Below are 16237 nucleotides of genomic sequence, written 5' to 3'. Positions count from 1 at the left end.
AAAAAACTCAGGGGCTGAAAATCCACAGCCCTTCCAGTGCATTTCTGCTCCAACTTTGGCGGGAGCGTGCCAGAAGAGCTGAAAATTAGGCCGGGATCTGGATACGCCTGGTCCTGGCTTTATGTTGGGGCCTTGTAAGAGGTAGAGCCTCCACCCACCTCTTACAAGGGTAGCTGCATAGGTCACGGTGGGGCCTTGGATCCCCAACGCCAGCACTTTCTACATCCCCAACTCTCAGAGGCACAGCAGATCGTTGGCAGGCGGGACACCCGGTGAAAGCAGACGTAGTAGCCTCTTCACTGGCACGTATGAGAACCACCTTAGGGATCAAGACTGTTTCCCTTGCCTGGACCGACCCAAAAAATGGTAAGCGTTGAGTTTCTTTTTAAGCGCCCTTGCAAAGGGGACCGATGGGTGCATTCTGAACATGTTTCCGAGCCATCCCTTCCCGCCCTCTCCTGGACTTGCTGACCAATGCTGAAGTTTGCAGGCGCCAGGAAAGGCGGTTGCCCCAGATTTGGCAGGTGCGCGGGAGATTTCAGGTGATGGAATTTATGATCAATTAGAATCACATGTGGACAAGAGGAATCTTGGGGTTGCAATTCCGCAAGTGTTCCACAGTCTCCGGCCGGAGCTACAGTTGAACACAGGGAAACTTTATCCCACTCCCCCGCCCACCACCAAGCCAAGTTCACCTGACTAGATGAGTTCATGGAGTTGCAATCCATGTTATTTTACCATTCTGAGGAGTTTAGATGCTTGCTTTATAGTAAACTGTCTTATATCACTGTCACTGTCATAATAGAGAAGGTTGAGAGGAGATTTGATGGAGGTATTTCAAATCATGAAGGGTCTAGACAGAATAGATAGAGAGAAACTGTTCCCATTGGCAGAAGGGTCAAAAACCAGAGGACACAGATTTAAGGTGATTGGCAAAAAAAACAAAGGTGACATGAGGAAAAACTTCTTTACATTGCGAGTGGTTAGGATCTGGAATTCACTGCCAGGAGGGGTGGTGGAAGTAGATTCAATCATGGCCTTCAAAAGGGAACTGGATAAGTACTTGAAAGGAAAAAATTTGCAGGGCTACGGGGATAGGGCGGGGGAGTGGGACTAGCTGGATCGCTCTTGCACAGAGCCTACATGGACTTGATGGGCCAAATGGCCTCCTTCCGTGCTGTAACCTTTCTATGATTCTATGATTCTATGAATTTGCTTCATGTTTTATACTTTAAGCAAGGCCTATATTGAGTTGCTATTTACTTTAATGGCAGCTTAGGATAGTCCAGTACCTAATAATCATTACCAAATAGGGTTTGCTGTTGATTAAGCCAGGCATGTACAGATTCAGACAAAGATAGGCACTCTTGAAAGATTGAGGAATTGCAATTCATCTATGAGATTGTTCTAAAACATGAGAGACAAACAATGTAGATTCCAAAAACTCTACAGCTTATATCAAACAAGTTATATTCATTAGTGATGTGACCGTATAACTAATATGATTATAACAGGGTACGGTAGTGTAATGGTTATGTTTTTGGACTAGTGATCCAGAGAACATGAGTTCAAATCTAACCATGGCAGTTTGAGAATTGAATTCAGTTTTAAAAATGTATAGAAATAAAGAGCTGGTAAAAGTAAAAGTGACCATGAAGCTGTTGGATTGTTGTAAAAACCCAACTGGTTCATGAATGCCCTTTAGGGGAGGAACCCTGCCATCCTTACCTGGTCTGGCCTATATGTCCGACACCAATATGGTTGACTCTTAACTGCCCTTTTAAGTGGCCTAACAAGCCACTCAGTTGTATCCCTAGTATCACCAACTAGGGATGGGCCATAAATGCCAGAAAAAAAAACATTGTTGCATTTCTACCATGCACAACTATAACACTATGGGCTAGATTTTCCTCTGGGGCAGGGCAACCACCAGAGGTGCATTTCCACCAGCCAGGATGTCATTTTTTCCCTCCACCTTCTTGCACAGTTATGGGGGTGGGTGACTTGCAGAACTATTTGTATTTCTTATTGGGAATCTGCCTCAGTGAGTGGGGGAGTGAGGTGCTACTACAACATTTAAGTGACTACAGCAACTGAAAGGGCCAGCCATTGATAAGTGAAACAGAAAGTCAAGGCATGGGGCAGGCTCTGGAGGCCATGGAGCCCCTAAGTTCAGTGACTCTGCAGTGGAGGTCCTCCTCAAAAAATTAAGCAAAGGAGAAACAAAACATTTGGATCAAAGGGAAGGAGGCCCACATGGTCCACGTCCAGAGGAAGGAGATGGCATTGGCAATCTGTGTCACCTCCAGCAATCCCCAGATGGCGACTCAAAACCAGAAGAAGTTTAATGACCTCAACAGGTTAGGCAAGATAAGAGGTAACAATCCTAACTAAACCCAAAGCAATATTAAAGGCACATGTTTCAGGCCGTGAGAGAGGGAAGTACAGATTTGTACGTGGCACACTCATTTTAAACATTTTTGGCATGTTTGGGGGAGGTGGGGTGGCGGATTAAGGGCAGGCACTGTGGGATGCCAAAAATGGCGAAGTGGAAGGAAAATGCCAATGCGCTTCAAACTGGCAGGGAATCAGTACCAAGGCTTCACTGCCCCATTGTCCTCCATTATCCTCTAGAAAGCAGGAGGAAAATCTCGCAGACGGTTTTTTGGTCCAGCTTCTGCAGTGTGCCCGGGTTGCAGTGAGATATTTCTAATCGGTCCATTAGGAATAAAAAAAGACTATTAAGTCACAGAAGAAACTTTTTGTGTTGAAGTTATTTAATCGCACGAGTAATGTTGACCCGATAAATTGTGAATACGTTTACGGGAATTGAATCGGTCAATTTCCATTTTTATTGTTTGGGATTCTGGGATGTTTACTGCTGTTTTGGAGGCTGCATTCTGAGATTCCATTCATTTAAGGTTTATGGTGACTGAATAAGTAAAATTCCATTTTTATTACACATGGTGACAGAATTTTTCAGGCATTCTGCCACATATATTCAGAACCTCTCTGGCCACAGGGGATGTGCCAGAGGACTGGAGAACCGCTAATGTAGTACCATTATTCAAGAAGGGGAGTAGGGAAAAACCGGGGAACTACAGGCCAGTGAGCCTAACATCAGTGGTAGGAAAATTATTGGAAAAAATTCTGAAGGACAAAATTAGTCTCCACTTGGAGAAGCGAGGATTAATCAGGGATAGTCAACATAGCTTTGTCAAGGGAAGATCATGTCTGACTAATTTGATTGAATTTTTTGAGGGGGTGACTAGGCGTGTGGATGAGGGTAACGCAGTGGATGTGGTATACATGGATTTCAGTAAGGCCTTCGATAAAGTCCCGCACAGGAGACTGGTCAAGAAGGTACGAGCCCATGGAATCCAGGGTGCCTTGGCACTTTGGATACAAAACTGGCTTAGTGGCAGAAGGCAGAGGGTGATGGTCGAAGGTTGTTTTTGTGACTGGAAGCCTGTGGCCAGTGCTGGGGCCCTTGCTGTTTGTGGTCTACATTAATGACTTGGATATGAATGTAAAAGGTATGATCAGTAAGTTCGCTGATGATACAAAAATTGGTAGGGTGGTAAATAGCGAGGAGGATAGCCTCAGTCTGCAGGACGATATAGATGGGTTGGTCAGATGGGCGGAACAGTGGCAAATGGAATTTAACCCGGAAAAGTGCGAGGTGATGCACTTTGGAGGGACTAACAAGGCAAGGGAATACACAATGAATGGGAGGACCCTAGGCAAGACAGAGGGTCAGAGGGATCTTGGTGTGCAAGTTCACAGATCCCTGAAGGCGGCGGAACAGGTAGATAAGGTGGTAAAGAAGGCATATGGGATACTTGCCTTTATTAGCCGAGGCATAGAATATAAGAGCAAGGAGGTTATGATGGAGCTGTATAAAACACTGGTTAGGCCACAGCTGGAGTACTGTGTGCAGTTCTGGTCGCCGCACTACAGGAAGGATGTGATCGCTTTGGAGAGGGTGCAGAGGAGATTCACCAGGATGTTACCAGGGCTGGAGCGCTTCAGCTATGAAGAGAGACTGGGAAGATTGGGTTTGTTTTCCTTGGAGCAGAGGAGGCTGAGGGGGGACATGATTGAGGTGTACAAAATTATGAGGGGCATAGATAGGATGGATACTCAGGAGCTTTTTCCCTTCGTTGAGGGTTCTATAACAAGGGGGCATAGATTCAAGGTAAAAGGCGGGAGGTTTAGAGGGGATTTGAGAAAGAACTTTTTCACCCAGAGGGTGGTTGGAGTCTGGAACTCACTGCCTGAGAGGGTTGTGGAGGCAGGAACCCTCACAACATTCAAGAAGCATTTGGATGAGCACTTGAAATGCCATAGCATACAAGGCTACGGACCAAATGCTGGAATATGGGATTAGATTAGACTGGGTTTGATGGCCGGCGCGGACACGATGGGCCGAAGGGCCTCTATCCGTGCTGTATAACTCTATGACTCTATGACTCTATGGCTTTGCAGATTGTAGTCCATCCATTTTTCCATGGAAACTGAAAATCAGTGGCCTTGCTCATGGGCATGTGAATCCCAATTTAGTGAGAGATAGATTGTATTCCATGGCCCCTGTCATGTATTTTGTTTGTACAACAAAGTAGGTAAGCCATTAAAATTTGAATATTATAAACGTTGATTGATTTTAGTATATATTGACTTTAAAAGCAAATTATATTGATGCACGGATTATGGACTGGTTCCAATGGTCTCTCAGTAAATGGTTTTCCCTCGCTTGCTATGTCCATGAAATGCAAAAACATATTTTTTGGCAATGATTTTTAGAACGTAGTATTAAAAATTGTTTCTGCAGAGCACATGAATTTGCATTTACAATGTGATGATGTAACTGCTCTATTTAATATTAATTTATGCAGTAATTTTATTTGGTTTCTTAGCAATATAAATCCATGCAAGTGAAAAGAAGCCATAGCAACTAGAGATTGCTATAAAGACATAACCTGTTTGCAATTTTCTGTCTGTGATTTACTTTTGATCGCCTACTAAAAAAAAATTGTTTGCATTAATTTTTCATGGTTTACATCTCTCTTGTTTTTCCTGTAACTATTGGGGAAGGGGGAATTAGAGGGAAGTATAGCACAGAATGAAGCTTCTAATGAAACGTGTTAGGTAATGTTTAATGCTGATTCCATTGCAGCCAGTAACACGAGGCTGTACTCATGCCATGAAAAATGAAATAAAATTAACAGAGACTTGTTTTGAAGTGTTAAAATGAAAGAAATATCCACTGTTATGAAAGTAATCTAAAATTTATTTATTTGTTAAATCAGTTTTAGAATTGGATTTGGCCTATATAATACAGCATCATTAGTGCCATCACTAACAGAAGATGCTCAAGCGAGGGTCTTGGAATTAATCAACATGTGCATTGTCATACTTCACGACATGATCTAGTTAGCATCTTGACTCTGTGATTTATTGCTGCCACTAGCTTTTGTTCCATTAAACAAGATCTCTAACACATTTAACGGCCCAGAAATTGCTCAGAGTGGCAAACCAACAGTGCTTGCCGCTCCATAGATTTATACTAACCCGCTAACTTAGTGCGTGCACTTCCTCTAGTAGGAAGTGGAGAAGAGCCCAGCGTTAGCTCCAGCAAAGCTAGGACCCATCGGAGAAGTGAGAGGATCGCTCTCTCCCCTCAACCAATCAGCTTGCAGCATTTTTGACACACCGCGATCAGTTTCTGCAAGCTGGAACATAAAATCCAGGAAGTAAAAGGTACAACACGAGAATCATTTGAAAAAATAGTTATAGACAGCGAAAAAAAAGAGAGGGTAAGAAATAATCGAATTAAATAAAAGAGAAGGAAGGAAAAAATAGAAAAAAATATTTTTAACTTTATAATTTTTAAATTTTTTTTAATGACGAAGAACTATTAAAATAAGGAGTACTGAGACTCCGCATTTTTAAAAGTTAATTTTTAGTTGTTTGGCAGTCATTAAGACTTACCGTGCTGTTAAAACTTAGTTTAGACCTGGTGTTTTAAGCATACTTGTTTTGTGGTGATATTAGTTTCTTTCCAGCTGGACAGATGAGCAACTTGGCGCTGGTCCCTTGATTCCAATGATTCCAGCCAGCAATATCCCTTTAATTTGAAGCAGTCATATCGCCGGCGAACCAGGAGGAGCAAATTCTGGATTTCCGCGATTCACCGCGCATGTGCAAACGCTGGACCTTGCTCCTCGATTTCGCCACTAAAAACTGAGAGTTCTGTTGAGCTCACCGTTCTTTCTAAGCAATTTCTGGGCCATTATATTACAGCTTCATTCAACCACTTCCAGATGACTCTATTTTGTAATTGCCCACTTTCAGAATATGTTCAACTGGATGAACCACATCACATGCGAAAAAAAAATCAGGCGTTCAGCAGGCACAGCTGCTTCTTGAAACTTCTCCTTCAACTTTTCTACATAGACATTCATGTGCAAAATACTCTCAGCCTCCTTTCTGCCCATTCCTTTCCCTTTATTAGTCATGCATTCCCCTACCTCCAGTAAAAGACATTTCAACATTTTTTTTATATTCGTTCATGGGATGTGGGCGTCGCTGGCAAGGCCGGCATTTATTGCCCATCCCTAATTGCCCTTGAGAAGGTGGTGGTGAGCCGCCTTCTTGAACCGCTGCAGTCCGTGTGGTGACGGTTCTCCCACAGTGCTGTTAGGAAGGGAGTTCCAGGATTTTGACCCAGCGACGATGAAGGAACGGCGATATATTTCCAAGTCGGGATGGTGTGTGACTTGGAGGGGAACGTGCAGGTGGTGTTGTTCCCATGTGCCTGCTGCTCTTGTCCTTCTAGGTGGTAGAGGTTGTGGGTTTGGGAGGTGCTGTCGAAGAAGCCTTGGTGAGTTGCTGCAGTGCATCCTGTGGATGGTACACACTGCAGCCACAGTGCGCCGGTGGTGAAGGGAGTGAATGTTTAGGGTGGTGGATGGGGTGCCAATCAAGCGGGCTGCTTTATCTTGGATGGTGTCGAGCTTCTTGAGTGTTGCTGGAGCTGCACTCATCCAGGCAAGTGGAGAGTATTCCATCACACTCCTGACTTGTGCCTTGTAGATGGTGGAAAGGCTTTGGGGAGTCAGGAGGTGAGTCACTCGCCGCAGAATACCCAGCCTCTGACCTGCTCTTGTAGCCACAGTATTTATATGGCTGGTCCAGTTAAGTTTCTGGTCAATGGTGACCCCCCTAGGATGTTGATGGTGGGGGATTCGGCGATGGTAATGCCGTTGAATGTCATGGGGAGGTGGTTAGATTCTCTCTTGTTGGACATTTCAACATAACGTGTATTGCTATAATTTTTCACAATTTTACAGTCGAATTCTTCACATAACCATAACAGGCTTTCTGTGCAAATATGTGGGAGTAACTTTGCCACATGAACTGCGGTGATTCAAGAAGAAGGCCCATCCCACCTTCTCAAAGGCAGCTCAAGGATGGGCAATAAATGCCAGCCTTGCCAGCGATGCCCACATCCTGAGAATGAATTTTTTAAAATGCCAGTAAACAGGGTGCGAGACCGGTAGAAACTGTTCATCTATTGTGCCGTCGCTTTGAGTGTGGCTCCCAGCCTAAACAAAAACAAGCTCCACTTTGCCTTCTGTCATCTGTAACCTCTGTACAGACTATAGTCTGTATGGTCAGAGCAACCACATAAAATGCGGATGAAAACATTTGTACTTTCACAAGTGCTCCATTTGTAAAATCGCTACACAGTACAAGCCGATTTATTGTTAATGGCGATTCTCTGTAAGCTGCACATATTAGAAAAAGGTAACCCACCTTTAAGAGCACAAGATCCTAAAAAGAAAATGGCCTCGAAATTTGATGGGGCGTGCCTGCTTTTCAAGCAAAAAACGGCGCTTAAGCATCCAATTTGGCAGGCAGGGCACGCTCGCTCATTACGAGCCGGAAGTGCGCCACCTGCCATATTTAATAAAGGCAGAGAAAGAAGTGTCCAGGGCCTGCGCCTGAATCAGGCGGTAAGCCCATTGCACATGCAAATAGGGGGCCTAATGCCTGTTTGATGCCATATTCATAAAATTGGGCTGCCCTGAATGCAGCTGGCACCTGGCCAGCTGTTGTCAGGAAAGCGTGATCTACATACTGTCTAACCAGAAGCCCATAAAGGGATCCCACCACCTTCCCGATTGCTACCCCCTCTTCCTGTTCAGGTGGACATGAATTTGATGAAGAGCAGACGAGTTCTCCCAGTGCATCTCTCAATCTCTGATGTTTGCTACTTAACCCAGTTTTGTACTGATTTAAAACCTCAGTCAGATGTAAGAGAGGCTCTTTCTCAGACTTATTTTGGCCATCCTGTTTTGCCACCTTATTTACTAGCTCAGGCTTTGTGTACCCCTACAATGTTAGCAGTGTTATAGACCCATTGACCAAAGTCCATGCTTTCACCCAAGCCTGATGCTGTGAAGGTTGATCTGATTGAATGGCGGTGCAGGTTCGAGGGACTGTGTGGCCTACTCCTGCTTCTATTTCTTATGTTCTTATGTTAAGGTCGGAGTAACAATCTTGTGGGCTTTTAATTTCTCGTTCTTTTCCCTAATTATTTTGCCAAACTTGGCATGACTAATCGAAGGTCCTTTATGTAATTGCATGACAGCATATATTAGCTGTCTAAGGGATTCCTTTAACTCCTTATTCTCCACCTGTCACATGCCTCGAAACCACTTAATCCCCAGCATCAGGGTCGGCTGTATTGAAATCGAGCCTCGCCAGCAGCAGTGGTGGTGTGAACAAGGGTGAAGGGTTAACATCGGCCAGACCAACTAATGGCTGCTCCATTAACGGGACATCGCCATCCTCATCAAAATGGTATGGGTCTTCCTGTGGGAGATCCTATGTAAACTGAGTCTCAAGGTGTGGCAGATGTGTTGACTTCTACATATGATGCTCAAGGATTTTGTCCTGATCCTTGACAGTCACGTACTTGTTCTTCTAGCTCCACGATACACCTATATTGCTCATTTTCTCTTTTTAAATAGTGAATCTTGGTTAGACCAGACTAGGAGTACAGTGCACAGTTCTGGTCTCCATATTATGAAAAGGATATAGAGGCATTGGAGAAGGTGCAAAAAAGATTCACAAGGATGATACCAAAATTGAGAGGATATACTTATCAGAAAAGACTGAACAGACTGCGGCTCTTTTCCCTAGAAAAGGGAAGATTGAGCAGTGATCTGATAGAGGTCTTTAAGATTATGAAAGGGTTTGATAGGGTAGACGTTCCATTTGAGGGGGAGTCCAAAACTAGAGACCATAAATATAAGCTAGTCACTAATAAATCCAATAGAGAAATCAGGAGAAACTTCTTTACCCAAAGAGTGGTAAGAATGTGGAACTCGCTACACAAAGAGTAATTCAAGCAAATAGCATAGATACATCTAAGGGGAAGCGAGATCAGCACACGAGGGAGAAAGGAATAGAAGAGCATGCAGATAGGGTTAAATGAAGTAGGGAGGGAGGAGGCTCGTGTGGTGCATAAACGCTGGCATGGACCAGTCGGGCCGAATGGCCTGTTTCTGTGCAGCAGGTTCGATGTATATCTTAATCGTCGAATTACTTGATGTAACTCGATGATTACGACTTCTAAATTGCTCTACTGATGCCTTACAGTGTCAGCTGTGGCTCAGTGCGTAGCACTCTCACCTCATGAACCAAGAAGGTTGTGAGTTCATATCCCACTCCAAGAACTTGAGTGCAATTCACATTGATACTCAACTGAAGGACTGCTGTACTCTCGGAGGTGCTGTCTTTCAGACTAGATATTAAACTGAGGCCCCTTCTGCCCTCTCAGGTGGATGTAAAAGATTCCATGACACTATTGCAAAGAACAGCAGGGGATTCCCAAGTGTCCTAGCCAACATTTCTCCCTCAGCCAACACCACTAAAACAGATTATCTGGTCATCATAAGAAATAGGAGCAGGCCATCCGGCCCCTTGAGCCTGCTCCACCATTCAACAAGATCATGGCTGATCTTTTATCTCAATGCCATTCTCCTGCACCATCCCCATATCCTTTGATGCCTTTAATATCTAGAAATCTATTGATCTCTCTTTTGAATGTACTCAATGACTGAGCCTCCACAGCCCTCTGGGGTAGAGAATTCCAAAGATTCACCACCCTCTGAGTGAAGAAATTTCTCTTCATCTCAGTCCTAAATGGCCTACCCCTTATTCTGAGACTGTGACCCCTGGTTCTAGATTCCCCAGCCAGGGGAAACATCCTCCCTGCATCTACCCAGTTGAGCCCTGTAAGAATTTTATATGTTTCAATGAGATCACCTCTCATTCTTCTAAACTCTAGCGATTACAGGCCTAGTCTACTCAATCTCTCCTCATATGACAATCCCGTCATCCCAGGAATCAGTCTGGTGAACCTTTGTTGCACTCTCTCTACGGCAAGTATATCCTTTCTTCGGTAAGGAGACCAAAATTGTACACAATACTCCAAGTGCGGTCTCACCAAGGCCCTATATAATTGCAGTAAGACGTCTTTACTCCTGTACTCAAATCCTCTTGTAATAAAGGCCAACATACCATTTGCTTTCCTAATTGCTTGCTTCACCTGCATGTTAGCTTTCAGTGACTCGTGTACAAGGACACCCAGGTCCCTTTGAAAATCAACATTTCCCAATCTTTCACCATTTAAAAAATACTCTGCATTTCTGTTTCTCCTACCAAATGGATAACTTCACACTTTTTCACATTATATTCCATCTGCCATGTTCTTGCCCACTCACTTAGCCGGTCTGTATCCGCTTGAAGCCTCTTTGCATCCTCCTCACATCTCATGATCCCACCTAGTTTTGTGTCATCAGTAAACTTGGAAATATTACATTTTGTCCCCTCATCCAAATCATTGATATAGATTGTGAATAGCTGGGGCCCAAGCACCGATCACTGCAGTACCCCACTAGTCACAGTCTGCCAACCTGAAAAAGACCCATTTATTCCTACTCTCTGTTTTCTGTCTGTTAACCAATTCTCAATCCATGCCAGTATATTACCCCCAATTCCATGTGCTCTAACTTGTGGGACCTTATCGAAAGCCTTCTGAAAAACCAAATACACCACATCCACTGGTTCCCCCTTATCTATTCTACTAGTTACATCCTCAAAGAACTCCAATAGGTTTGTCAAACATGATTTCCCTTTCATAAATCCATGTTGACTCTGCCAAATCCTATTATTATTTTCTAAGTGTCCTGTTATCACTCATTGAGTACATTCAAAAGAGAGATCAATAGATTTCTAGATATTAAAGGCATCAAGGGATATGGGGATGGTGCAGGAGAATGGCGTTGAGATAAAAGATCAGCCATGATCTTGTTGAATGGTGGAGCAGGCTCGAGGGGCCGGATGGCCTGCTCCTATTTCTTATGATGACCAGATAATCTGTTTTAGTGGTGTTGGCTGAGGGAGAAATGTTGGTTAGATTCTAGCATTTTCCCTACTACTGATGTCAGGCTAACAGGTCTGTAGTTCCCTGTTTTCTCTCTCCCTCCTTTCTTAAATAGTGGGGTTACATTTGCCACCCTCCAATCTGCAGGAACCAATCCAGAATCTATAGAATTTTGGAAGATACAACCAATGCATCCACTATCTCTATAACCACCTCTTTCAAAACCCAGGGATGTAGATCATCTGATCCTTGGGATTTATCGACTTTCAGTTCCATTAATTTCTCTAATACTATTTTTTTACTAATACTAATTTCCTTCAGTTCCTCATTCTCGCCAGACCCTTGGTTCTCTAGTATTTCTGGGAAGTTTTTTGGGTCTTCTTCCGTGAAGACAGACACAAAGGGGGTGATTTTAAACCCCAAGAACGGGTGGGCTGGGGGCGGATGGGAGTTGAAAATAGTTGTTTTTTGGGTCGCGACTGCAACCCGGCTTTATTTTCAGGTTTAACGTTGGCGCATAAAAGTACAGGCTTCCCACTGGGAATGCAAAGTCTGAAAGTTTTGCGGTTGTGATCCAAAAAAACAACTATTTTCAACTCCCACCTGCCCCCAACCCACCCGTTCTCGGGGTTTAAAATCACCCCCAAAGTATTTGTTTAATTTCTCTGCCATTTCCTTATTCCCCATTATAAATTCTCCCGTCTCTGACTGTAAGGGACCCACATTTGCCTTCGCCAGTCTTTTCCTTTTTACATACCTATAGAACCTTTACAGTCCGTTTTTATGTTTCTTGCTCGTTTACTATCATATTCTACTTTCCCTTTCTTTATCAACTTTTTGGTCCTCCTTTGCTGAATTCTAAAATGCTCCCAATCCTCAGGCTTACTGCTTTTTCTGGCAACTTTATATGCCTATTCCTTTGATTTAATACTATCTTTAATTTCTCTCGTTAGCCACAGTTGAACCACTTTTCCTGTTGGATTTTTGTACTTAAAGGAATATATATTTGTTGCAAATGATGTATTAATTCTTTAAATGCTAGCCGTTGCCTGTCTACCGTCATACCTTTTAATGTAGTTCCCCAATCAACCACAGCCAACTTGCGCCTCATACCTTCGTAGTTTCCTTTGTTTAGATTTAAGACCCTAGTTTCGGATTGAACTACATCACTTTCAAACTTAATGAAGACTTCTATCATATTATGGTCACTGTTCCCTAACAGCTCCCTTACAACAAGATTATTAATTAACCCTTTCTCATTGTACAATACTAGATCTAAAATAGCCATCACATTGTTGTTCGTGGCACCTTGCTATGCGAAAATTGGCTGCTGCATTTCCTACATTACAACAGTGACTACACTTCAAAAAAAAAGTACTTCATTAGCTGTAAAGTGCTTTGGGATGTCCTGAAGTTGTGAAAGGTGCTATATAAATGCAAGCCTTTCTTTCTTTTTATCATGCAACCTTGGAGTTGTGAACCAATTTGATGACATTTTACAAATATCGCCTGTTACAACAGATTCCGCAGAAACTGTCCTTCAGCTACAAAATGGAGTCCTGGACATAAAATGAGTTATTTAATGAAAACCTTTCCTACTTTAAGGCAACTAGAGATGGGCAATAAATGCTGGCCTTGCCAGTGAAGCCCACATCCCAAGAATGAATAATGTAAACCTCAATGAGATCTCATCTTAACCTTATCTCTAGATTGTAGAGTTTAAGCTTCCTTAATCTTCCCTCATATCTCATCTCTTTTATACTTAGGATCATTTTTGTTGATCTTCTCCACTCTCTGAATATACGTACCTTCTGAAGTGTGCAGATTAGAATTTTTTTTTATCGTTCGTGGGATGTGGGCATCGCTGGCGAGGCTGGCATTTATTGCCCATCCCTAATTGCCCTTGAGAAGGTGGTGGTGAGCCACCTTCTTAAACCGCTGTAGTCCGTGTGGTGAATGTTCTCCCACAGTGCTGTTAGGTAGGGAGTTCCAGGATTTTGACCCAGCGACGATGAAGGAACGGCGATATATTTCCAAGTCGGGATGGTATGTGACTTGGAGGGGAACGTGCAGGTGGTGTTGTTCCCATGTGCGTCCTAGCTTGTCCTTCTAGGTGGTAGAGGTCAAGGGTTTGGGAGGTGCTGTCGAAGAAGCCTTGGTGAGTTGCTGCAGTGCATCCTGTGGATGGTACACACTGCAGCCACAGTGCGCTGGTGGTGAAGGGAGTGGATGATTAGGGTGGTGGATAGGGTGCCAATCAAGCGGGCTGCTTTGTCCTGGATGGTGTCAAGCTTCTTGAATGTTGTTGGAGCTGCACTCATTCAGGCAAGTGGAGAGTATTCCATCACACTCCTGACTTGTGCCTTGTAGATGGTGGAACGGCTTTTGGGAGTAAAGAGGTGAGTCACTCACCGCAGAATACCCAGCCTCCGACCTGCTCTTGTAGCCACAGTATTTATGTGGCTGGTCCAGTTAAGTTTCTGGTCAATGGTGACCCCCAGGATGTTGATGGTGGGGGATTCGACGATGGTAATGCCGTTGAATGTTAAGGTGAGGTGGTTAAACTGTCTCTCGTTGGAGATGGTCATTGCCTGGCACTTGTCTGGCATGAATGTTACTTGCCACTTATCAGCCCAAGCCTGGATGTTGTCCAGGTCTTGCTGCATGCGGGCACGGACTGCTTCATTATCTGAAGGGTTGCGACTGTGCAATCATCAGCGAACATCCCCATTTCTGACCTTATGATGGAGGGAAGGTCATTGATGAAGCAGCTGAAGATGGTTGGGCCTAGGACACTGCCCCGAGGAACTCCTGCAGCAATGTCCTGCGGCTGAGATGATTGGCCTCCAACAACCACTACCATCTTCCTTTGTGCTAGGTATGACTCCAGCCACTGGAGAGTTTTCCCCCTGATTCCCATTGACTTCAATTTTTCGAGGGCTCCTTGGTGCCACACTCGGTCAAATGCTGCCTTAATGTCAAGGGCAGTCACTCTCACCTCACCTCTGGAATTCAGCTTTTTTGTCCACGTTTGGACCGAGGCTGTAATGAGGTCTGGAGCCGAGTGGTCCTGGCGGAACCAGAACTGAGCATCGGTGAGCAGGTTATTGGTGAGTAAGTGCCGCTTGATAGCACTGTCGACGACACCTTCCATCACTTTGCTGATGATTGAGAGTAGACTGATGGGGCGGTAATTGGCCGGATTGGATTTGTCCTGTTTTTTGTGGACAAGACATACCTGGGCAATTTTCCACATTGTCGGGTAGATGCCAGTGTTGTAGCTGTTCTGGAACAGTTTGGCTAGAGGCACAGCTAGTTCTGGAGCACATGTCTTCAGCACTACAGCTGGGATGTTGTCAGGGCCCATAGCCTTTGCTGTATCCAGTGCACTCAGCCGTTTCTTGATATCACGTGGAGTGAATTGAATTGGCTGAAGACTGGCTTCAGTGATGGTGGGGATATCGGGAGGAGGCTGAGATGGATCATCCACTCAGCACTTCTGGCTGAAGGTGGTTGCAAACGCTTCAGCCTTGTCTTTTGCACTCATGTGCTGGACTCCACCATCATTGAGGATGGAGATGTTCACAGAGCCTCCTCCTCCCGTTAGTTGTTTAATTGTCCACCACAATTCATGACTGGATGCAGCAGAGACTGCAGAGCTTTGATTTGATCCGTTGGTTGTAGAATAGCTTAGCTCTGTCTATAGCATCTTGCTTCTGCTGTTTAGCATACATGCAGTCCTGTGTTGTAGCTTCACCAGGTTGGCACCTCATTTTTAGTTATGCCTGGTGCTGCTCCTGGCATGCTCTTCTACACTCCTCATTGAACCAGGGTTGATCCCCTGACTTGTTGGTAATGGTAGAGTGAGGAATATGCCGGGCCATGAGGTTACAGATTGTGCTGAAATACAATTCTGCTGCTGATTGCCCACAGCGCCTCATGGATGCCCAGTTTTGAGCTGCTAGATCTGTTCTGAATCTATTCCATTTAGCACGATGATAGTGCCACACAACACGTTGGATGGTGTTCTCAGTGCAAAGACGGAACTTGTCTCCACGAGGACTGTGCGGTGGTCGCTCCTACTAATAGTGTCATGGACAGATGCATTTGCGACAGGTAGATTGGTGAGGACGAGGTCAAGTAGGCTTTTCCCTCATGTTGGTTCGCTCACCACCTGCCGCAGGCCCAGTCTAGCAGCTCTGTCCTTCAGGACTCGGCCAGCTCGGTCAGTAGTGGTGCTACCGAGCCACTCTTGGTGAAGGACATTGAAGTCCCCCACCCAGAGTACATTCTGTGCCCTTGCTACCCTCAGTGCTTCCTCCAATTGCTGCTTCAACAGCTGAGTGGAGGGCGGTAGGTGGTAATCAGCAGGAGGTTTCCTTGCCCATGTTTGACCTGATGCGGGTCCAGAGTCAATGTTGCGGACTACCCAGGGCCACTCCCTCCTGACTGTATATCACTGTATCACCACCTCTGGTCAGTCTGTCCTGCCAGTGGGACAGGACATACCCAGGGATGGTGACGGAAGAGTCTGGGACATTGGCTGAAAGGTATGATTCTGTGAGTCTATGTCAGGCTCTTGCTTGACTGGTCGGTAGGACAGCTCTCCCAATTTGGGCACAAATCTCCGGATGTTAGTGAGGAGGACTTTGCAGGGTCGACTGGGCTTGGTTTGCTGTTGTTATGTGCGGTGCCCAGTGATCCGCTGCCGGATGGTCGGTCCGGTTTTATTCTTGTTCTGACTTTTTTTTTAAAGCGAGATTGTACAATTGAGTGGCT

At 44.7% G+C, this 16237-nt stretch overlaps 1 protein-coding gene across 1 annotated transcript in view; it reads left to right on the top strand.

The window, feature by feature from the left end:
• Positions 1–280: 280 nt before the first annotated feature.
• Positions 281–16237, top strand: part of LOC137322039 (sodium/calcium exchanger 1-like) — a 322838-nt gene continuing 306881 nt past the window's right edge. The window contains exon 1 of the mRNA XM_067985074.1: positions 281–366. The gene's annotated coding sequence lies outside the window, so the exon portion shown is untranslated. The remainder of the gene's footprint in view (positions 367–16237) is intronic.

This window comes from Heptranchias perlo, chromosome 5 (genome assembly GCF_035084215.1).
Source record: "Heptranchias perlo isolate sHepPer1 chromosome 5, sHepPer1.hap1, whole genome shotgun sequence".
Taxonomy (NCBI): Eukaryota; Metazoa; Chordata; class Chondrichthyes; order Hexanchiformes; family Hexanchidae; genus Heptranchias; species Heptranchias perlo.
This window is presented reverse-complemented; position numbering and strand designations above follow the sequence as displayed.